This window comes from Panthera onca, chromosome B1, assembly GCF_046562875.1.
Source record: "Panthera onca isolate mPanOnc1 chromosome B1, mPanOnc1 haplotype 2, whole genome shotgun sequence".
Taxonomy (NCBI): domain Eukaryota; kingdom Metazoa; phylum Chordata; class Mammalia; order Carnivora; family Felidae; genus Panthera; species Panthera onca.
The window spans coordinates 150,430,169-150,455,934 of NC_138342.1; the positions used below are offsets into that span (position 1 = coordinate 150,430,169).

Below are 25,766 nucleotides of genomic sequence, written 5' to 3' on the forward strand. Positions count from 1 at the left end.
CTCCTCAGAACCTTGTAGCATTTTACGCATTTTACTTAATGCTGTATGTTGTCCTTCCAATTTCAGAACGTAAGCTCCAGGACAGTGGATGTTTTTGTCTGTTTTGTTCTCTGTACCTTGTATAGTGCCTGGGCTTATAGCAAATGCTCAGTTAATACTTTTGAGGGAATCAGAGGCAAAATAAATGTATAAACTCAGGCATCTGACTTCCCATTTAAAACACCACCTTGTAAATACTTAACAGAATATAAGGAATCAATCTTATAATAATTAACATTGTGAGGCTCTACGACTAGGGACTGCATACTGAATAAGCTATGGAAGGAAACAGAGACCTGAAACTGGGAGATTTTATGTTTACTGCTGTTCTGAGACTAACCTGTTTTTGAAATAAACAACTAATTTTCTCCCTATTTGCCTCAATTTTCTTGGCTCAGTAGAGCATAAATACCTACTTCAGATTTATAGGGATTTGGAAACTTAAATATGTGAAAAAGGCAATGTAATATCTCAAAAGTATCTGCATATAATTATCTTAAAGTTTATAACCTTTATTCACATAAAAGAGTAGCAAACAATTTGCTAATTTCAAAGAGTATACCTGTGTAATTTGTACAGCAGAGTATTTTTCTACTTTGTGTCTATCTCTCAGTTTGTAGTGAACCCCAAAGATGCCTTGAATATGTTTAATAAAATAATCATAGTAATGGTAATTAATAACTTCTGTACACAACTTGATTATTTTTATGTGTTCTGTTAAATCCTTATAAAAGCCCTGTGAGGGAGATACTTACAGAGACACGCAGGATATGATTATAGCTGACTTTAACAATTAAAATAATAATAAAATAAATATAATTTGCCAACCTAAAATACTCCAATCTTGACACGAAAGCACAATTAACAATAAGGTGTAAATAGAAAATAATTACATTTTTCTGAGATGAGTATTTCCTTACATGAGATACTCCACTTTTCCACAATCTGTTATTTTCTTAAGCTTAACGAATAAAGAATGTCCGAATAGAGGTAAAATGTAAAAAGCAATGGCTGTTAGAATAATTTCCTCTTTTACACTGTGATAAAGATGCAATGTGGCAAAGGTCACTAACTCACAACTAAACTAATTTCCAACTAACTCAAATTGCCCTTGTTTTCTTTCTTAAATTAGAAAAAAAAAAAAGGAACATGAATTTGTCTGCATGTTAACTACACAAAGCCTCACAAACAAGGTTTGTTTGTATGTAATTTATAAGGGTGACAAACTTAGGAAAAGAAGCCAGTCAGGAATTAAATGACAGCCTTTGGAATGAATGATCAGGGAAACAGCCCAGATTCCCGCTAATTTAGTTTCAGGAGATGATAATAATGCTTTTTATCTCAAACTTGGCTCAAGTTGGGGGGAAAAAATATTTCCCCCAGGAAATTTTAGCCCAGCTGAAGCAATTGATGTTTACTGACTGCATCCAGTATCCTCAAGTTTCCTTGCTGAATGCATGCTCGCTCATTCACGCGCATTCGAATGGTTATTCAGAATTGAATCAACAACTTTGACAGAGTTAATATCTCTGCTGGCCTTTCACAACATACCCTTGTTACTCCAGAGGATGGACAAGAACCAGGATAGCCACACCCAGTTTCCCAGCTACTGCGAATGAGACCATCAGAAACAGTGTTTTGAGTATCAACTGTTTTCAGACACCACAGAGAGAGCCCATTTATTAATTTATTTAATATGACTTATTATATTTTAAAAAATATCTTTTAAGAATGACATCTCAAGCCTCCTCTACTTTTAGGGACAAGCCTGGATACACTCACAAAACGTGTTATTTCTGCGGAATTCTCAACACTGGCGGCCATGATAAAATTCTTGACAGCATTACTCTTAACACAAACAACAGATAGCTTTAATTAACTGAAATAAAAATGTAAAAGCTTTCTGGATGTTAAAAAATAATTTAATGGCTCTTTGGAAATCTTCTCAGATAATTTTGATATTGATTATGCAAGGTTTAGTATCACCATTACGTTGATTAAGTTTTACAATGGTGGCTAAGATAAGTATAGCAAAAAAAAAAAAAAAAAAAAAAAAAAAAATTCCAGAGTGTTCTTGGGTTTAAAGGGTCACTTCCTTGATAGATTGGAGCTGTGTCAAATCTACTTTAAAATGAGATGGTACATATAAAAATACTTTGAAAAGTTAAAAGCATCATATAAATGCAAGGCTTTTCATAGATTGAGACCTTATTTTGGAAGCACTTAACTCTAATTACAAATGCTGATAAATGAAAAAACTAGGGCACCAAAATGCTTTCATTGCCTTTTTTCCCCAGTGCAAGTGCATTGGCTGATGAGGAGAATCTAAGTCATGCATTAACATGGCAAGACCATTTAAATTCCAAACACGTAACAAGTATTCAATCTGAGTTCTCTGAGCTAAGCCCCAAATGAATGCTCCCCACCCCCCACGCACACTTTTGGCCTTGTATAGATACAAGTTTGTTTCAAAATTTATTTTTAAACTATGGTAGTCTAATGAACATAAGTATAAAGATTATTTGTCTTTCAAAAATGATTCACTCTTCCAAAGCTACTTTGAAAACCAACAATCTTCTCCTGACTTATTGGTGTCCTCAAAAGGCAAGGATGATTTCATTTACTTCTTTATTTTATAGTAAAAATGATGTCTAAAGAGTTACTCTCTGTAGTATATTAAGAATCAATGTCATACAGAAATTTGTGTATGTCCTTTGGTTGTGCTATGCAAAGCTGTGAGATAGCACTATCTCCCTCTACTGGCTAAATTAGCATCCAGTTTCTGAGTTCCGGTGACCTAAAGCCTCACTGATACCCCCTCCCCCAAACAAGGAAGAAAAAGCTACTCTGGCTGTGTGTTAGGCTTCCAGAAGCAGCCCTGTGCCAAACAAGCCTGGGAATTTTCTTTCCACCTTAAAAGAAGGAGGAGGACAAGAAGGAGGAACAGGAGGAGGGGAAGAAGGAGAAGGAGAAGAAGGAGAGGAAGAGGAAGAGGAAGAGGGAGGAGGAGGAGAGAAAAGTGATTACCACGGATAAAGACTCCTTGATGAAAGAAAAGGAAGCATTTCCTTAAAAAATTTTTTTTTAAGTACCAGGACAATTCTTGAAGATAAAGTACAGATACAGTCAATGCTGTGTCTGCAGAGTGTGACTTTTCACAGGATCAGTAAAAAAGAAGCCACTTGTAAAATACAGTCACATCATATCTCATGGCTGAGAATGTGTGGACATTAAAAAAAAAAAAAAAAAAAATATATATATATATATATATATATATATATATATATATATATATATATATATATATTCGATATCTACCTTCTTGGTAAATGGCTCATTAGGGCACTACTACTAGAAGTCAGGGAAGGCAGAACCTGACTTTAGGTATTTTAAGTGGCATTTCATGTTTTCTTTCAGTTCAGAGGGTTAAACAGGTAAGTGGTTTCACATGTCGGTCCTTCCTAAAAATTGAGGACAAAAATGATGAGCTAGACGCTTTTTCAGGGGTGGAAAAAAACCCGAGTTCGAATACGCGATCTCTGGAGACACAGCCCCGCGGTAAGTGGAACCTTCTGACGACGGGGCCCTGCGAGTCAGCAGCTGGGTTCTGTCACCCTGACTGGGGCGGCCTTGTTAGTGTAGCATGACCTCTGGAGCACTCGCACAGATAATACCGGCACCTCTCTCCACTCTAATCTCCTCCCCGTCTGAGCAATTCAGCAGGAGATAGGGGCATTAAGGCCATATTATTCCAAACAACATTTAGCTGAATGGTAGCTGAAGATTGTGACAGCCAAAGACAAATTCTCCCAGTCAAATACTTTCCTTCCCAGAAAAGTTTCCTGTTTTAGTACTTTTGCGACACAAGAATGTCATTAAAATGGAACCCAAATGGAAATCCCACACCATCCTTAGCTGAACCTAGGGAAGCTTCGATTTCAGACAGAAATTTCTGGAAGCCTCTTGTGCTACCAGGGGCTATGATGAACACCACCGAATGTCCGGATAAAGACTCATTCATTCATATATTTGCATACTTTGTTGGTGTTATGCTCTATCTCTAGATATGTGCCGATAGCCTTTTTGTGCATTGCATATTTAAATACTTGGTGGCCTGCAGCCATTCTTCCTCAGATGAGACACTGTTAGGAGCACATAACCTGGGTTGAAACTCTAAATATGAGTGGTAAAAGTGCTGCTTTTCATGTTAGTGGTACAACCCGTGTGTTTTCTCACAGTCCAAGTCGGCAAAAGTAAAAGCTTTTAAGTTCTTATACCTAATTTTTTTGTTTGTTTCTTTTACTTTTTTTTTAAATGTTTATTTTTGAGAGAGAGAGAGAAAGAGAGAGGCAGAGAGCGTGAGCAGGGGAAGGGCAGAGAGAGAGAGAGGGAGACAGAGAATCTGAAGCAGGTTCTATGCTGTCAGCACAAAGCCTGATGCAGGGCTCGAATCCACGAGCCATGAGATCAGACCTGAGCCAAAGTCGGACACTCAACCGTCTGAGTCACCCAGGCACCCCTCTTATAGCTAATTTTTAGGGCTATAATTGTACCCTAACATTGGAGCTAAACAAATCAATATTTAATGTAGAGGAAAATTAAGAACGCTCCCTGCAGCTGCTTTTTCTATTTCTGTTGTTTCTCCTTTCAAAATATACAGCAATAGGGTTTTGCTGTGATGTTCTAATAATCCAATTTGGGTTTTAAATTTGGGCAATAGGACTTATGGGAAAAAATAAACTATCTCTCCGGTAATCTGCAATGCCTGGTGTTCTGAAATAAGATCAGATAGTGATCAGAGATGATTCTTTCCTGTGACAGGGCACTGTGTTTTGGGAAAGGCTGATTATTCTTTTAGTTTTGTCTGTGCAAAATACAACCCGGCTAGTATGCTAAAATTTGCTTGAATGCTAGAGCCAGGGTCCTTCACACCTTTGAGGCTCACAATAGTTATTAATTGTGAATGATGCTAATTATTTAAAGAATCTCCTTTCAGAAATGCCTGCATATTACAGAAGAGGTTAATATACCAACAAAGAGCTTTTTCTGTATCATTCTTTTAAACAGCATCATTCTTATAACCAGGCTTGTTCAATAATAAGGAGTAGATTTCCTGGACTGAATAGCATATTATATATCATTGGAATTCATGCTCATTCTGAGAAAAAAATATATTTCCCACATGTCATCTGAAACGGATTTGTTTGACCTTATCCTGTTGGTCAAAGAAAGTAAGCTCACTAGTGTGTGTGCGCGTGCGTGTGTGTGTGTGTGTGTGTGTGTGTGTGTGTGTGTGTGTATGAAAGGCAGGGCAGTAGAGGTGGTCATTCACTCTTGTACACTATAGTAATTCATTTGTTGAATGTGCCCTACACATCTTAAAAAGTTATGAAACATGGTCAATTAATCCATTCTCGCTGGAATGATTTGCTCAGTTTATTAATGACTATATCTTTATGTCCTTTTGTCACAAAAAAGGGAGACATTCTCACTGTTTCATCCTAATTAGAAGTGTATCATTTTACATTTGGAATTGGTCATTTTCAAGTTAATCTCTTTATTTTACTGAGCCAGAAACCGAATCAAAGAAGTTAAATGATTCCTTTAAGTTCACCTAACTGGTTATCATGGGAGCTCATGATACATCCAGGTCTGCTGAGTGAGTCTGCCTTTTCTACCTCAAACTCCTATGCTTGCTAATTTTAAGCTATTTGTTGTAAGTCATCAGATAAATGGGGAGATAGAAACAGAACATCATTCTATAGTTAAAACGTATCCAAAGAAAATTACAAACTGAGCCAGATTTTTAAAAACAAGCAAATCAAGCAATCTGTGTGGGGCACTGAGCTATATTGATCACTGGAATGAATCATAAAATGATGCCAGGAAACTAGGGTTTCTGCAGAACGCTTCGTACGTAACTCATAAACAGTAACAGGGTCCTACTCTTGGTAAAAATAAAAACATTCTTTGCCCATACGAACTTCTCTGAGTATTTTATTTTGGCTGTGATTCACAGTTGTCAGGGAGTGCCAGGGGCAGTGTGCCGAAATCCAGAAACAAGTAATACAAGGCTCTACTGAAAGCTGACTTATGACATTATTGAAAGAATCAGTTAAATTTTAAGTTGCTTAATATAATTCCTGAGAAACTGTCTATTTCAGAACACTGAAAATGCAAATTGAAGAATGAAAATGCAGGTGAATGAGAAGGTTTTACACACATGAAAGCCGTGGAAAAGCAAACATTTATGTTATTTAGAACTAAACGTTGTAATTATATCTATGCAAGGCATGGCTTCCTGTAGTGAGTAATGAAGAAACTTAAAAGATAATTTCCAGAATAGTAAAATGTTATATTTTTATTGGCTAGGAAAACTTTATGTATGATAGAAACAGCAACACATAGCAAAACATGCTTAGAAATAAATTCAACAAGAAATATTCTAATCCTAGAGAAAACCATAAAATACTATTGGAAACAAAATATTCTTTTTTTAATTTTTTAATGTTTATTTATTTTTAAGAAAGACAGAGACAGAGCATGAGTGGGGCAGAGGCAGAGAGAGAGGGAGACACAGAATCTGAAGCAGGCTCCAGGCTCTGAGCTGTCAGCACAGAGCCTTATGCGGGGCTTGAACTCACAGACAACGAGGTCATGACCTGAGCCAAACCGACTCAGGATGCTCAACTGACTAAGCTACCCAGGTACCCCTTGAATTTTGAAGGCCGAACTTCAATTCATGAAGCCCGAACTCATGAAACTGTGAGGTCATGACCTGAGCTCAATCAGACGCTCAACTGACATCCCTGAAAGCAAAATATTCTTTTTTTTAAAAATATTTTTAATGTTTATTTATTTTTGAGAGAAACGGAGACAGAATGCGAGTGGGTTAGGGGCAGAGAGAGAGGGAGCCACAGAATCCAAAACAGGCTCCAGGCTCTGAGCTGTCAGCACACAGCCCGAAGTGGGGCTCGAACTCGTGAGCCACGAGATCATGACCTGAGCCGAAGTCAGCCGCTCAACTGACTGAGCCACCCAGGTGCCCCTAAAGCAAAATATTCTTAAAGATATGAAAGACATTCCTTGTTCTAGGACTGTACATCTCAATATTAAGATGCCAATTCTTTATTAGTTAATTTATAAATTTGATGTGATCCTAATAAAAATACCCAATGGCCTTTTTTTTTAAACAAAGCTAGATAGATTTGTATTTAGGTTAATGTGAAATAATAAATATGGAAGATTAGCTAGATACACTGAAGAGAAGAGGAAGGCCTACAAGATAATAGAACATATTACAAAGCACCTGTAACTGAAACAGTATGATATTAATGTGTGAACAGATAACCAATAGAATAGATAGAAAATCCAGAAATAATCTTGCTATACACAGAAATCCAATGTATGATAAAGGTGGCTCTCTAATCACTGAGGCAAAGTTTGTGGTTTTTTTTTAATAAATGTATTGGAACAACTGCATAGCCATTTGGAGAAAAATAAAATTAGATCCAATTTCTTGCATCATAGGCAAGACTAATCCCCAATCAATAAGAGAACTCCAAGTTCTCTTAGAGAACATACAACACTAGATGAACAAGTAGGTAAATTCTTCTCTAACCTGAGTAAGAAGGATTTCTAATTATGAATAAAAGTCCAGATGCAATAGAAAGGAATGTTAAGTTGTACTACATAAATTTTAAAAAATTATACAGCAAAAAAACAAAAACTGAAAAAAACAAGACAAAGAAAAAAATCCAAACATCATGAACAACACTTGAAAAACAAACGATGAGCTGGAAAAAATATTTGCAAAAATATCACAGAGAAGGTTAATTTTCCTGGTATACAAAGAAATTATAAAATATGAGGAATCCAATAGAAGAAAAAATCCAACAACATGAACAGATGAGTCACAACAAGAGATATAAAAATTACCTTTAAACATATAAAAAGATATCTAACTTCATTTGAGTTAGAGAAATTCAAACTAAATTACAGAGAAATACTATTTCCCAGCCATTAGGGTGGCAAAAACAAAAAACAAAGCTTGACAAAACACTCTTATGATGATGTTGAGAAACCGACATTTTCATACATTGTTGGTAGGAATGCAAAATGGCACAATTCTTCTAGAATGAAATTTGCCAACATCTAACAAAACTATTCATTTAATATTCTAGGAGTTTACCAAAAAGATATACCCTAGCTATATGAAGAAGAATAAAAAACAACGTATATACACACACATATACACACACATACATATGCAAGATTATTCACTACAGCAATTGTAATTACAAAAATATTATAAATTATCTAAATGTCTAAGTATAGGAGATAGTTTAATTAACCATATTATAAACATTCAATGCAGCATTATGCAGTTGTTTAAAAATCTTTACATAAAAAAACACACACATAAAGGGTAAACCAGCAAAAAAAAAATGAACCTGATTATCTATAAGGTGTGGAGGAAAATGAGAGGGACCACAGAAAGAAGTGACACTTCTCTAAGTTTTTATAAATCTTGACTCTCTGAAAGCATGTTAATGTTGTTAGTAATTGAAGAATAAAATTAAATCAGCAAGGATGAGAAGGGAGTTTCTAATATTAAAGCAAATGGAAGTAAATAAGCTAGCTAGAATGTATTTCAAATGAGTAAATAATCACACTGAAGGAAGGAAGAGAACTAATCTAAGGGAGGTCTCCTGCTTATAGTAGAATATCAAGTGTTACCTGGTAAATATGGAGCTGATAATAGAGCTGGAAAATCATTATTTTGCAGCCAACATAGTAAAGGGTGGTTCGGGGAAAAAAAAATCATTCATGGCAGCTAAATCAAGACGGGGAATTTGATGAGGAGCAGGGCATTTGTGTGGACTTGAAAGTCTGTCCCGCAGATTGCTGTTACTTGCAAGGAAAAAAGTAATACCCATAACAGTGGAGAAACCAAAAAACACCCTGACGGGGTGATCAAAGTTAACAGCACCAGTAAGAGGCAGGTGGACATGATGCTCTGAGAAGGGCTATAACTTCTTCTGTGTAATATTTCAGGGAAGGCTACATATTCATAACTCCAGTCTAATCATGAAGACATAGTAGACAAATAAAAAATGAGGAGCCGTCTATGGGGCGCCTGGGTGGCTCAGCCAATTAATCATCCAACTCTTGATTTTGGCTCAGGACATGATCTCACAGTCTGTGAGATCGAGCCCCACGTTGGGATCTGCCCTGACAGAGCAGAGCCTGCTTGGGATTCTCTCTCTCCCTCTCTCTGCCCCTCCCTGCTCTTTCTCCCTCAAAATAAATAAATAAAGTTAAAAAAAAATAAGGAGCATTCAATTTTTTAAAATGCGAGCCTGTTCTTCAAAAATGTCAATGTCATTAAAAGGCAAAGAGAAGCTGAGGAAATCTTCCAGATCAAAAGAAGTTAAAGAAATGTGATGACTAATGTCATACAAGATCCTAGAGTGGGTCCTGTACTGAAGGAAAAATGATGCTAGATAGGACATTATTAGGTCAACTAATAGATTTGGAATACAAAAGAGGGATTCGACAAAATTCAAATGGGTTAAAGTCGATAAATGTATGTGGTTATATAAATAAATATTCTTATTCCTAAGAACTATATCCTGAGGCATTCTGTATATGATTCTCTTTCTTGTGATTTTTCTTTCGGTTTGTTATTATTTCCAACTTAAAAATTAAAAAAAATAGCTTTAGAAATAATATCTCATTTTGAATATAAAGACATGAACATTTTAATTCACATAAAATTAACTTATTATCCGCCCCCGCCCCCCTCCCCCCCCCCCCCGCCCCCGCCCCCGCCCCGAGCAAATGTTGAACAAACGAATATGTAGCAAAGTTAGTTTGCGGGCTGGCAAGTGTAGCCTGCCTGGAGTCCATATTCATGACTTTTGAAGTAAGCTAAGTCTCTCTTGATATCGTTTGCATCTCTTGAAAATTAGACCCCAAAACCAACAGAAATGAACTTCTGGACTGATTCTGAGCCCTAAGAAAAATCTGCTTGAGTATCATAAAGAAAAGGTTAAAATCCCTGTAAAAAGCAAGAAAGTCACCTTGGAGCCTTTGATAGCCAGTAAGTGAAAACATACAGCGAGTTAGACCTGGTAGTTACAGTTTTAGGAGATCAGAGTCCAAAAAACTTCAGAGAAAAAAAAAATAGATTTGACCCCAAAGCATGAATTCCCGGAGGAGAATCCGAAATGTTTGAGAAGCTATGTAAGACTTCACAAATGCAATTTTTGGTGATGAAGAATAAAAAGAGAGACACAAATAAGAGAAGATTATAATATGTAGTCCTTTATGACCTCAAAAAAATTAATATAAGCATAAAGGTAAAGAGAAAAAAAAGATAACTGGGTGCTAGGAAAGGATGCGTGAACTAGGGTGGTGAGGACATGTAGAAATAATGTCAGGAAGACACCTGATGAAGCAAGGCTTGCTCACCTCTCCCCCCACAATGCTAAAGAAAACATAAGTTGTTCTGGGCAGTGATACTGAAGCAAAAAATAGAGGAATAAAGGACACTTGCTTCAGCCTGACTGGTCATGGATTAGACATTGCCCGAGCTGAATTTCACAAGAAAAGTTTAAGAAATAAGAGTCAAGAGGGCTTTCTATTAAAGGGATTGCTACAAGGCATGCCACAAAAGTGCATAGTTAAGAAGTATAAAGACTGTTGGAAGGTGCAGAGGACGAGGTCAGAACATGACAGACAGAGCCAGGTTACTCCTAATGCACCACATTATGCATTTCAGGCTTTGTCCTACAACTGTGGCAGATGGGGACCACTGAAAGTTTCCAATATTAAGCCCTTATAATTATGTAGTTCATCCAAACACAATTGTAGCTACATCCCACAAACTTTGATGTGTTACATTTCCATTATCATTTTGTTCAAAATATTTTTTGATTGGCTTTGTGATATTTTTATTGACTCAATGAATTATCTAGAAGTGTGTCAGTTTATAAAATATTGGGGGTCTTTCTAGGTGTTATTTTATTATTCTTTCCTTTTATAAATTTTTTAAAATGTTTGTTTTTGAGAGAGAGAGAGAAAGAGAAAGAGAGAGAGACAGAGTGCAAGGAGGAGAGGGGCAGAGAGAGAGGGAGACATAATCCAAAGCAGGCTCCAGGCCCTGAGATGTCAGCACAGAGCCTGACACGGGGCTCAAACTCACAAACCATGAGATCATAACCTGAGTTGAAGTCAGACGCTTAACCCACTGAGCTACCCAGGCACCCCTATTCCTCTCTAACTTAATTTCTCTGAGGTCAGAGAACATTCTCTGCAAATTTCTGTCTCTTAAAATCAATTTGAGAACTATTTTGTTGCCCAGGATGTGATCTAATTTGGTGAATGTTCCATGTTCATTTGAAAAAAAAAATGTAGTCTTTAGTTATTAAGCATAACGTTCTCTCACCGTCAACTTGGTTAAGGTAGTTGACAGGGTCATTTTGATCTGTATCTTTACCAATTTTTTATACGGTTTTTCTAACAACTACTAAGAGGATCTTAGAATTTCCAATTAAAATTGTGGATTTGACTACTTCTCCCTTTATTCCTGTGAGTTTCTGCTTCATATATTTTGAAACTCTGTTGCATAATTGTAATATCTTTGTAATATGTTGATCCTTTAATCATTGTGAGATGTCTCCTTTCGTGACTAGTAACCTCTTTGTCTTGAAGTCTGAAAGAACAGCAAACTCACAGATTCACCTAGTGCAGTTTGTCCTCCCTAGCAAGATTCTTCCCTTATTTCTGCCTGCTATTTCCCAAGCCCCCCACACATGCGCAGTTGCAGTCACCCAGGGATTTGGAGAGTTTATGTTTAGATTCTGTGAGCCATCCCTTACTTCCAGGAATTCTCTCCTAAATCTCCAGCTGTTTTGCCAACCTTGAACTGTGTCTTGCTTGCCAGCTAGGTACTAGAACCTGGCCCACAGGCCATAATTAAGACTTTAGATATTATTCTAAATGTGATGGGATGCATTGGAGATTTTGAATGAGGGATGTGATATGATGTGAATTTTATGGCAATATTACTCTAACTGCTGTAGGGAAAATATGTCATAGAGAAGCAAGAAGGAAATTTGGGAGACAGGGTACGGAGTGATTGCAGTAGTCCAGACATGTAGGCTAAGCTTCATTGTCTACTGGCTATCTGCAGAAATAAACACACACTCTGGGAAATTGAAAGTATCATTTTTCACAAAGAATCAATCCTTATAACTGTCTACATTTCAGGGTGTGTTAGGGCCCGATTCAGTATATGTTGGCTTGTGAATAGTAAGCAAATGAATAGATCTTTTGAGAGAGAAAGAAACAGCTGACATCATCATATTTCACTTAACAAATAGTAACTGAGGGACGACCAAGTGACAGGCAGGCTCTAATTTAAGGAAAAGGGACAAATTAACAAACCTCTAGCTTCAGAGAGGTAATAACCTAGAAGGGTGGATGATAGTAAAGAAATAAGCTAATAGGGGCGCCTGCGTGGCTCAGTCAGTCAAGCAGCCGACTTCGGTTCAGGTCATGATCTCATGGTTCATCATTTGGAGCCCCACATCGGGCTCTGTGCTGACGGCTCAGAGCCTGGAGCCTGCTTTGGATTCTGTGTCTCCATCTCTCTCTGCCCCTCCCTCTCCCTCTCCCTCCCTCTCTCTCTGTCTCAAAAATAAATAAACATTAAAAAAAATTAAAAGAAGTAAACTAACAGACATTGATTTTGGCAGGTAGCACTACATGTTTGAATGGTGACCTAAATGAAGGGAAAGAGGGAGCCATATACGAATCCAGCAACAGCAATGTCAAGATGTAAGAGAACTTTGTCCAAGGCCTGCAAAGAGGTCAGTGTGCTGGAATTTAGAAAGATGATGTCTGAGACACAGCCAGGGCCAGGTAATGTCAGGCCTTGTGTGCCACAGTAAGGATCTTGGATTTTATTCAAAGTATGGCCCGTAGTTATTGGAGCAGGAACTGATTTATGTTTTCAAAGTATCACAAACTGTTTGTTCCAACAATCCTTCTTGACCAATTTGTTTTGGAGAACAGTGTCCAAGACTATCTTGCATTTCTGCACATCTTCCAAGCAGAAATACTGGTCTCCTTTGTTATAGATTATCTTTCTAAGGATGTTTGAAAGGAGAAAAGGCTTGGATGATAGAGATAGCGCCTTCCTCCAGAGCACATATTCCCTAAGCACGGATTCCTCCCTCTGACACAACCCGAAGCCTGAATCACCTGGCCCTCTTTGAGTCACCCTGTGGGACTTGGGGCTTGGAAACTAAGAGCAATATTGATTTTTTGGCTCCTGCTATTGCTGTGAGTAATAAAGTCCTTTGTCTCCAGGTCAGAGAATCGTGTATTTTTTTCAACATCCATGAAACTGTGGCAAAGTGACTTACTATCTTGTGAATTTCCTTCACAAGTTTTGATGGTTCGGGCAATGAGGGTGGCATGCTGACAGACATATCACTCGTGGAAAAGAAAGAATGAGAGCCTCTCAGGCCAACTAGCAGGAATGGAGGGGAGTCTGTGGGAATCGGTAGTGAACATGACCTAATTGTGTGGCCAACGTAGCAATAAATGGTGTCCTCTTCTTCACTGCTTGGTAGTGAGGATGAACTGGAGAGGCAGCCTTAGGTCAATTACAAGGAAGGAGGTTTAAAGACAGAATCCAAGTGTTTCCCTGCTTGTTGTTAACCCCCGCTCCATGAGGGGTGACGGGAGAGGAAGATGTCCTCTCTGATCCTGCAGTAAGCTTCAGGTCTGCCCTCGTGTAAAAATTGGTACTGGGTCTCATCTCGGGTAGTTTCCACCCATCAGGAGACAATAGTGACAGTGATACTCACTTAAATTTAGTGTGAAGGGAGGAAAATCCTCAACCAGTAGAGAAGGAAACCAGGCAAATCTTAGAATATTGGCTGGTTCTGGAGGGGGACAAGGGATGGTGGGATGTAATACCCAGGGAAGAATGACAACAGCTTGGCCATCTTGCAGCTCGACCCCTTTGCATTCTACCATGTCAACCTTACATCCCTCAGAAAGGACAGTAAAAGATCTCAAAGGGTTTTGTTTGTTTGTTTGTTTGTTTTTCATTGAGTCCTACCTGCTATAAAAGAGCTTTGGCCTCCTGGGTCAAATTTCCTGGAGAAACCAAACTCCAGCAGAAAGCTGGAGATGAGGCACCAACTAATATCTGGGTTCACTGTAGCTATGATTTTTTTTCAGTAAGACATCAATGGAACACCTATTGAAATATAACTTTATGGTAAACCCTTCAAAATAAAGTATTTGTAAAATATACTGCTAGATAACTGGATGAATCTCTAAGTAAGAGATTCCTATTAATCAGACCATGAGGCCCCCATTCCTTCCTTTTCATAAAAGTCATGTCTTTGTCACTATCTCATCTGCATTGCCAAAACCAGGATTGTGCTAACTCATTTCTTAGAGATCCTAAGTAATAGGCCTAAGTGATAGGATCCTAAGTAATAGGCCAGTCAAATGTTGGGGGCATCTAACAGAATTATGATGCTGGTTTTGAAAGACTTGATCCAGAATCTTCTTTAATGCAGAAAATTTTCTAGCAAGGCCAGTTGTCTTTTGAAGCTAATCCTAGTTTACGATAATGCAACCGTATCGTCTTATATTTTTCAGTACACTATGGTAGGATATGAGGAAATACAGTGTTTGTCCTTGATTTCTTCCCATCTTACCCCCACGGAGGTAATACAGCTGTTTGGCTAATTGTTAATATAAGAGAAGATGTTTGATTTGATTCTGGAGTTTGGAGCCTTTTGGATCCTTGATACGAAACAGGTAAAAATACTTCCGGTCAGTAGCTGTGCACCACTGTGTGCAGAGTGGTCCATAACGAGACGGTTGTCTGCCACTTTGGTAAAGCCTAGTGTGACAACAACTAACCCGATGAATTCCTGAGAATGTCCAGCTACTTCAAGCAATTCTTAATAAATATTATTTCTGCTGTCTTGCCTACTTGTTTTACAGAGTCAAGGGAAGAACTTTCTAACGCTAGTGATGCCAGCTTCTTCTCTTCCATATTAACTGAGCTGTTATACTCTTGTAAAATTGGGAGGGCAATCATTCTCTAAGATTGAAATTTGGGGGGAATTTCCATAGCCCATTGGCTCCCTTTCTGCTGTCCTCTTAGTAAGAAACTGATTTGTAACCTACATTCTCCCACCTGCTAACCCTACATTAGGGTTAGCCCTCCAGGCAAAACTAAATGGGTCCAGAAGAAAGGAATAACTAGGACATTCACCATAGGCCTGGTGAGTACCGATATTAATCAGGAAATGAAAAGTTAGTAAACATTTCAGAATAATCCACAGTTTTAAGGCTAGAAATGAAGTTGAAATTATTAGAACAGATAGATCTCACTGAAATAGGAAAAAAAAATATAGCAGAAATATAGTGAAGGAAACAGGAAAGCACTAAAAATAATTCATTGCTACCTGAAGAGAAAATTATACAAAAGAAAAAGGGAAGTCTTAAAATAACAAAGAATTGTTTATTAGCAAAAATTATGATGTGTTTAATTGAAAAATCCAATCAAGGCAGTGAAAATGGAATAAATACTGATGAAAAAACTCACTAATAATATAGTAAATGAGTAATAGTAAATGAGTAAATAGTAAAATTATTCTAAAACATAGAGTAAACAGACAATGAGTGGTAATTTGGAAATTAAAAAAATGATAAACTTAATAGAAGTTAGATCCAGGAGACCAAATGACCCACTAATAAAGCTTGCAAAAACAGATAAAGAAATGGATGAGGAAGAGAGACAATTAAAGAAAGAATAAGAGGGGTGCTTGGGTGGCTCAGCCAGTTAAGTGTCCAACTTCAGCTCAAGTCATGATCTCACGGTTCATGAGATCAAGCCCTGCATCAGGCTCTGTGCTGACAGCTCAGAGCCTGGAGCCTGCTTTGGATTCTGTGTCTCCCTCTCTCTCTGCTCCTCCCCAACTCATGCTCTGTCTCTCTCTCTCTCTTTCAAAAATAAATAAACATTAAAATATTAAAGAAATAATAAGAAAATATATTTCTGAGTTGAGTCAGACTAAGGGTCCTGATTGTCAGCCCAGGTTAACAAAAAAGACCTTCTATATAACATGGAAAACTCTCTAAACTGAAAGGACAAAGAACAGATCTCACAAGCTTCCAAATGGAGAAGAGTTTACCAATAACAAAAATAGGAAGAGATTTTCCCTCTGCAACTCAGAAAGGAAGCTGCAACAGAGTAAATAATATTTATAGTTTTCTAAAGCAAAAAGATAAAATCCTATAGGCAGCCAGGATGTAACTCAGGGGTGAGGGAGAGAATTTAAAACTTATCTCACAGAATTTGAGTAATTAAGGAGACAAAGAATATGTAAGCCCATGTAAAGAATTTAGAGAATATAAATTGATATATGGGCTGGCTACAGAATAAAAACTGAGAATAGTAATTTTTTTTTCTTATATCCCTGGAGTATTTTTAAAGTTTGCTATGTCCTTGGTCACAGAGAAAAATCTTAATACTGTTCCAACAGTGCATTATTTCATGACAAATTTGAACTAAAATAAAATAAAACTAAAAATTAAAATTTTTAGTCATTTCAAGATTTGTAAAAATAAGGATATTGCATGTAGGATATGGCTCAAGGGGATATTCATGGCTTTAAAAGATTTCCCTGTTAAATGAGAAAGATTGAAAACAAATGGAATAGCCATTCAATTTAAGAAAGAGGAAAGATACAGGAGCTGGAAATTAATAAAGATAAAAACAGAAATTACTAATTTAGGAAACAATAGTAATAGTTAACATTTACAGAGCATTTGCCATATACCAATTACTGAATAAGTGCTTTGTAAGCATTGTCTTATTTAATCTTCATAATAACTCTAAGAGATCGTTTTCATCATGAAAAAACAACAGTTGTGGATCTTTATGAGGCAAATAATTTCATCAGACTCCATAAAGAAAAAAAGACTTACAAATGCTATAGATGCCTTTTAAAGAACTCTTTCAGCCTTTGATGAATTTAGAAAATAAAAGGCCAACAACCGCCCACAAAACCACACCGAACAAAAAACCAAGCTCGGAGAATTTGCACAATAAGATAAAGTGGAATACACGTATATTTAGTTTTGCATTTATATTATTCTCATACAAATACGGAATATGTTTAGAGTTAATAAATACAACCCATCATATTCAGATCCCAGTGCAAATGAACTCTGAAAAGCTAAATCTTGTACAGGTCACTGTCTAGAATTCAATATATCAGGGAACTAATAAGTATTTACAACTAGAGGGGTGGCTGAGTGGCTCAGTCAGTTAGGGCACCCGACTCTTGGTTTCAGCTCAGGTCGTGATCTCAGTTTGTGAGATTGAGCCCCGCGTGGGGCTCTGTGTTGAGCATAGAGCCTGCTTGGGATTCTCTCTCTCCCTCTCTTTCTCTTCCCCTCTCCTGCTCATGCACGCTCATGGTTTCTCTCAAAAGCAAATAAAATAAACTTTAAAAAAAAGTATTTACAAGGACAAAAATCTTGGGATTTGAAGATTATATCCTCATCTAAAATTACATATGTTAAGAAAATAACAAATAAGACTTTTTTTTCAAAATTTATGGGATGAAGCCAAATCTGTAAATAAACACATATTAACAGCCTGAAATATTTTGAATATTAAACAAGAAAGAATGGAAATAAATAAACTAATTATTCATTTCAAGAAGTATTAATAAGTAAAAAGTAAGGAAAACTGACAAGGAAGGACTTCTGAAAACAAAGTAAAACAATTATTTTAAAATAGACAAGAAGACTTGCTAAGGCTTTTTGACCTTACTTTTTATTTCTTTTTTCTATTCTAACTCATTCTAAGTAAAGTCAAGTTTCTATCATAACAGTGCTTATTTTTCAGTATTGGTTCTACTCTGAACTGTTTCTAACATCGGTTTTTATGGAGTTTCTTTATGTTCTTTCCCAGTCTCATTCAGCTACCTTTTCAGGTATGCCTGCCTTCCATCTCAGTGCTTTTTTCTTATCATCCCCAATGGATGCTGTCCTGGGCCCAACATTCTTTCCCATGAATTGCCTATGTCTTCAGGGGGTTGCCTTGGGGGCTGGCTGGGTTGTACCAGACCCCAGGTGGGAAAAATCAGTGTGTTCTCCCTTGAGAACCGGAGACAACTAGGGAAGGAAACACAAGTTAAGCTGTCTCTGGGTATGTGGGCCTGTAAGAGACGCTTCTGGTAACTTTCACTGCCACGTAGCCTGGTCTGTGGTGAGAGAATAAAGGGTGTAGAATGAAGCAGGTGCACAGGGTGGAGTAGAATCAAGAGAGAAAAGAAGCCTCCGCAGTGCTCAAATAGGTCATTCTGGTTGCTGAGTTTCATCCCAGCTTGGTGTCAATGAGCTGTGTCCCAGCATCTCTCTATTAACTCTGTCTTTGGCTACTTGGATCCCAGAAAGTCCTTACTCAACATACTGCCTTATTCTTATTTTAGATTTCTGGTTATTCTTTTTCACTGACTTTGTACTGAGAATACGATATCTAGTTCCACTGCCTTCAGCCAGTCTTTTCCGCAAGTACACTATTCCTCTGTGCCTTAAGTACTATATGCCCCATCTTTATAGTAATAATGGAGGTGCTTTTTGTTTTTTCTTTTGTAGTAACTCATTCTTGAAGAAACTCAAGTCCATCCAGTTGTGGGTAGATTCTCTATGACTCCTTTTCCTTTGGTGCTGTTTGATGTATGTATCCCTTAAGTCAACTATCTGAAGGGTTATAGCCCTTTCTTCGTGTGCCCCTGCTCCTGGACAGCTTACCGTAAATAGTAGAGTTCATGTCTGGTTATTGTGAAGCAGCCTCACATCTCTCTTGCCAGAATCAGCAAATAAAGACCCATAATCCCTACATGAGCCACTTTCAGCTCTTCCAAGCTCAGCTTGTTCCTGCAACTGATTTCATATCTTGGAATGTCAAGTGCCACTCCCTATCCAGCCCGCCTCCTGCTCCAATGCATTGCTGGCAATTCTTTATCCTCCTTCTAGCCCTGGAGGATAAAGGTTCATGTCAGGCTGTGCTTGTTTGCAACACGACAATACACTTTGCCAAAACCACTGGTTCTATGTGTCAGAGACCACAGGTTATTTTAAAAAGTTCCAAATATAAAGATTGCATAGTATAGAAAACATAGAGTGTTAGAAAAGTATAGAACTTGCATAAAGAGAATAAATGGCCCTGTGGAGATTAATCTGTAGGTCCCTGAGTGTCTCAAGGTTAGTATGTTCTTTGTTTGCTTATTTATTTACTTTGAAAGAGAGACAGAGAGAGAGAGAGAGAGAGAGAGAGAGAGAGGGGGCGAGGCAAAGAGAGAGGGAGACAGAGAGTCTTGAGAAGACTCCACACTGTCAGTGCAGAGCCCTACACGGGGCTCCAACTCAAAAACCCATGAGATCATGACCTGAGCCGAAACCAAGAGTCAGAGACGTCACTGACTGAGCCACCCAGGTGCCCCAGGGTTAGTATTTTGAAGGCACATAATTTTAAGAGGGATTAGAAATCAGTTGAGGAAACTGGATAGAAGACTGCAGGGAGAATGAAGGAAAAGGTCTGTGGTGCAGGTGCTCTCTATTGTTGTCATTCTTTCTAGTTATGCTTTTGATAGGTCATCATAAAACCCAAACATAAGTCACAAAATTAGAGAAGCAAAAATTTAAATATACAAATGGATAGTTAATTAAAAGTGAAATAAGAACAACAAAAGATAATGTTACATGCTTTAACATTATTTAAAGGGGTTGTAGTAGATACAAGAGAATTTAACTACAATGCAGAACATCAAAAATGTTTAACATTTTTTAAAAGATGAAAAGCATAACCATGGTCTCCACTGCCACCTCAGCACAAAATAAATGGCATTCTCAAAGGGTGTCAACATACAGAGTAGAGTGAGAGTTAGAGAGCCAGAAAGACTGGTGAGGAGTGGGAAATAATGAACATTTCCAGACTTGAAAGGGAAAGGGTGTTTCCAAATGGTTTTGCCAAAGCTGGGGAGGGTCACTGCTAAGAGCAAGGTCCACCTAAGGTAAAGGAACTGTGTGGTCAGGTAATGAGGGGCCTCTCCTCCTGGCCTCTCTCCTCCCACTCCAATCTTCATCCCAGCCTCTCAGGGCATGAAATGGGGCCCAGAAGAGCAGAGAATGAACCTGGAGAAAGGCAAACAGCACCAAACCAACCCGAAGGAAAAGGAAGGTAAAGCTAGAAAAGATAACAAAGGTAAAAACTTTCAGGGGAACAGACTGATAAATTAAAATATATATATATATTAAAGCTCATTAAGGGAAAACAAAGAGTGTAGTCTTGGTGAGATCATAGATTAAGCACAGAACTAGGAACTAGAAATATGAGTAAAAATATGAAACATTAGTCAAGGAAGATACCAAGCAAAATCATGTACTTTATGAAATGGAAGCGGGGAATTCCGGAAGTTCAAATGTTAGGTGATAAAATCGGAATGCAACAATAAAAATGAAATCAGCAAAATTAAAGGCAATAATACATGTGAAAAAGTAACCAAACTGTGAATGAAGAGTATTAGAATTACTTTAGAACTACCCTAGAATTTATTATTTTTGTTTTAAGCTTTGCACAATTTCAGAGTTTTGAAATAATAACTATGCCTTATTTTCAGAATTGAAACGGGAAAATGTATTTAAAAAATAAGAAACACATACAAACCCAGCCTAGTTGGCCAACTGGTTGATATTCAGAAGGCTACATCAATTAAAAGAACAGATTACAGATGGGGAAACCATTCAAATTAATTTGCCGAAAACCATGTCAAAAGTTAGGGAGGAAATAAATTTCTCCTATTTTGCTGTGCCCTCTCCCTCTTAGCTGCATTTTTTTCAAGTTTTTAATTAAATTCTAGTTTGTTAACATAGAGTGTAATGTTGGTTTCAGGAGTAGGACCCAGTGATTCATCACTTACACATAACACCCAGTACTCATCCCGACAAGTGCCCTCCTTAATGCCCAGCACCCATTTCCCCATTAGGGATTCCCCTACCTTCCACCTGCCTCCATTAACCCTCAGTTTGAATCTATGGAGAACAACTGGGATTCTTTTTTTCCCTTTTTTAAATAAATGTTTTCATTTCTTTTTAAGAGAGAGAGTGACAAAGCGTGAGCAGGGAGGGGTGAGGGAGAGGAGAGAGGGAGACACAGAATCCCAAGCAGGCTCCAGGTTCTGAGCTGTGAGCACAGAACCCGACGGAGCAGGGGCTCGAACCCATGGACTGAGAGATCATGACCTGAGCCCTGAGCCGAAGTCGGATTCTTAACCGACTGAGCCACTCAGGCATCTGTGTCTGGGGATTCTTATATTTCTCCCCACCCCCATTGTCCACCATGGAAGATGTGTCTGTTGAGAATCACTGCATTTTTTTTCAACCCCAAACAATTTTTCCAGGCCTCACTTTCTACAGTTTGTATTATAAAATCAAGAGATTTTTTTCTTCCTTCCAATATGATAAACATTGATTCAATATATTTAGAAAATGCAAGTCCCATTGCACCAAGAGTACAGAAAATTCTCTTTGATGTGTCCTCTCTTCCTAGCTTTGCCTGCATGATCACAGCTACCATTGCCAAGCTGAGAATTATCATCCTGGAGAGTAGCTAAAAGTGCTTGTGTGAATCTCGGAGTAGTTCATGTCTTTAAAAAATATGGAAGACATTTCTTCTTGGCCCTTACATTTTCCCCATTGTATAATAAGGTCATGTTATCTCCAAGTGTGCATCTTTGTTACGTGTTCTGAAATTTCTTTTTTTTTAAAACTTTTTCAAAAAAGTTTTAATTATTTGAGAGAGAGAGAGAGCCAGCGGAGGGGGGTGGGCAGAGAGAGAAGGAGAGAGAATTCCAAGCAGGCTCTGCACTGTCAGCACAAAGCCTCATGTGGGGCTCAAACTTAGGAGCCATGACATCATGACCTGAGCCAAATCGAGTCGGATGCTTCACTGACTGAGCCACCCAGACACCCCTACATGTTCTGAACTTTCAAGGATTAAATCAACAAATGAGTTTGGTCAACATACATTTGAATAGGTAAGCCCAGGTTCAGGAAAACTACTCCACGGTTAAGACAGACGTTGCAAGGACAAAAGGAAAGCACTGTCCATATGGGAATTTCTTGTCATTGTCACCTGTACCAAAGCACCTAGGAAAATCTTTTTTGTGTATGGAAACAAAGACTACTTCCACTGCCTTATACTTCTGCTCCTGACATTTTACATTAAGAGAAAGTCCAGACATCAAACAGAAATATAAAAGGAAGCTGAAACTGAAAATGTATAAAGTAAGCCCTGAATAATGGGAGTTGTTGATGGCACTATAATTGGTCCTTGCAACTTTATAGAACAGATGGGATTCCTAAAAGATCTTAAGAAAAGATAGCTGGAGGGTGGCATATATTATATAACTGTCATATTCTGAAATGAAGGAGAGTTCTGGGGAGAAATAACTAAATTAGGAGCATGTAAAACAAATGTGTTTATTGTTATCTATTATTTATGGCCCTCTGGATAGTGGGTAGATCATTTGACTATACTTCTGCCTAAACCAATTTAAATTAATCTAACCAGTAAATTGAATAATGCTATATCAACTGCTTTGCTGCAATCAAGATATATTGCGTATACTCAACTCTCTTAATCTAGTAACCATATTTTCCAATGTTGATGGATAATTGCCTTTAAGTGCATCCCTGCCTTCTCTGCTTTTAGGTCTGGTTGATAGGGCCATTACTGGAAGTGGTACGTTCCCAGGGCCATTTTGAGAATGCAATTTGCCTTAACTCTCCCATCAGTAATATCAGTATAATCTGAGGGTTCTAAAGCCTATTAGCTTTCTCTAATGGTCTTTGACTCCCTTAAATAATGACCAAAAAGGGCCCCACAGACAAGAAGAAACAAACTTCAACTTTCAACTCCCTAATATTTTCTACCCTTCAGTGTGAATGCTCGCTGTGGTTCATAAGCATATACTCCTGAAGCATATGCTGTGAAGATTGTGTGTTGTATCTATGCATGCAGAGAATGCAGCCTAGTCAAACCCGTGATTTGCCAAAGTGCATTTGTAACTGTAGTGAGCTTGTCTGTTTCCATTTATACTGTCCTAGGACATGGCTATGGCATATCAGGAAGCTATAAAGAAACAGAATGCTAGTAAAAGTCTGGCCTTAGAGACCTGTATTTACAATTAAACTAAAAACATTTCAATAATGCTTGAGAGTCTGTCTTTTTCACCAGTATAACAAGATCACAATTGTGAGCTGTTTACACCTCCTGTTTCTTTTTAAACAGTCGGTAGATGTTATGATTGGCTTTAAGAACCTCTATTCTGGCCAGGAAAGTTTTCCTTAATATTAGCTTTTGTCACAGACTGCTTATTCCTTTAATGTTCAACAGTAGAGGTGTGATTTGTGAACTTAGCTTAGATGTCTTCTTCACATTTTATCATTAGGTTGCTGAAAACTCTTCTGGTCATGATTATTAATAACGATAATGGTAGATGTGAACATGATCGCTAGAACATAACACGGGAAGGTGTGTTCCAGGTGTGGTTATGACTAACTCTGGGTCCACCTTGCTGCTCCCTCCCATGATCAGTGAGTCCAAATATTGATGTTGCTTTGAGTTCTGATAGTGTTATTCTAGGTAAGAGACGAAGGGCTTCCTGGTTTAGATCATAGAGAAAACAAGACGTTTCCCAGAATGGCAGTTCTTTTCAGCTGAAACATAAAAAAGATCTACAAAACCTTGGGGGTTTAACATTAGGAAGACAATCTCTCATTTTTTTTAATGTTTATTTATTTTTGAGAGAGAGGCACACAGAGTGCAGGTGGAGGAGGGGCAGAGAGAGAGGGAGACACAGAATCTGAAGCAGGCTCCAGGCTCTGAGCCGTCAGCACAGAGCCGAATGCGGGGCTGGAACCCACGAATCGCAAGATCGTGACTTGAGCCGAAGTTGGACGCTTAACCTACTGAGCCACCCAGGCGCCCCAGGAAGACAATCTCTCAACGATGGTACCTCAGACCTCTAATGCCAAGGGAGAGACAAAACATGTAAACATATGAACAAAAAATAATATTTCCATTGGCTATATCTCATCAAATAAGACTTGATATATGACTATATTCTGTTTTATCTTGAATTGACATGAATGTGTACCTCTAGTTGATATATACATAATAGAATATATTTATATGTGTTTGGACCTGAATCAAAATGAGATCATCTATGGGAAAGTACTTTATGCTTTACAATACACTTAAAATGTAAGATTTATTATGTATAGATTTAGGTAGACCTAAGCAGCAAGCTGGTTCTTCAGCACGATTACATTGAATTATCCATTTAGAAATATCTTATCTGATTCTTCCCTGACATTTCCAAGCAATCATTTGATCATCTATAGTTTTCCATCCCAAATCCTTCCGTAAATGGAAAACTGTAAATCCTAAAATGTTTACCAGAGAATTTAAGATGACTGTCTCAAATCTTCTCTGGTTTTCACATACATGTGCTAGGCAATATTTCAAAAGGCATAACTATGTATAACTGCTGTATGAAAATGCATGCATACTTGCATGCACACATAGGCACACACACACACACACACACACACACACACACACACACATTTAAAAGACAAAATTAGGTACAGGCTTTGTATAATGTCCAGTTTTTAGATCTTGCCAAAAAATGCATTGTTGTTTTAGGAAACAAAGATGTTTCACATTAACTTCTCCAAAAAGTGTTTTAACTTGCAATCATGTTTTAACGTATAAAATACAAATAAACTCAACTGCATGCTCTTTGAGGGTAGGGATTAGGCCTTTTGTGTCTTGCATAATTTTACCACAGAGCTTAGGATACTGCTAAGTCCAAAGTGGGTATTTAATAAACATTTACACTTATGAGTGGTTGGCTGAAAAATATGTTTCAGCTATATTCCAAAAATAGGATTCTGTGTTTGACTGAGAGGAATTGAGTTACCACTCATGATACTGAGATATATATATATTTATAGTATGCACAACACTGGTCCAGAAAAATCTTGATAAATGGTCAAGTCATAAAACCAGCAAGAACCATCCAACCATCTACACCACGAACCAACTGGAATGATGGAGAATTACCTTCTCTTTCCGAAGAGACTTAGGTTACAAAGTGATACTGTTTATCCGGGTCATCCTTGTTTTACTTTACACAGTGTGTAGGAATATTCACTTTTGTCTACTATGGCCAGACCATGACTAGTGTATGATAATAACAAATCAATTACACCAGGGTCTGAAGTAACAAGACACTTTTGTCAAGTAGATCTTATGACTTTGGAATGTTCCAAATATCGAGCCATGAAATAATCCAGTAAATGCTCTAGTTAGACAAAAGTCAGCAGATTTTTCTAAAGTGACTCTTACGTACTTAGCATTTTGATAAAGACTCCTGAGAAGTTTCTGTCCCTAGGGATTTGCTCTTGTTGGGGAGGACAGAATAATATATATTTTTAAAAAGCCAACTAGATAACAAAACAATCATATGACCCAGTAATAAAATATATGCTACAGATTGTAAGTGATTGATGAGTAAAGATAGTATGATCAGCTGTGTTCA

At 37.7% G+C, this 25,766-nt stretch overlaps 1 long non-coding RNA gene across 1 annotated transcript in view; it reads right to left on the reverse strand.

The window, feature by feature from the left end:
- Positions 1 to 25,766, reverse strand: part of LOC144616020 (uncharacterized) — a 56,152-nt gene that overhangs the window by 14,749 nt on the left and 15,637 nt on the right. The gene's annotated exons all lie outside the window — the stretch shown is intronic.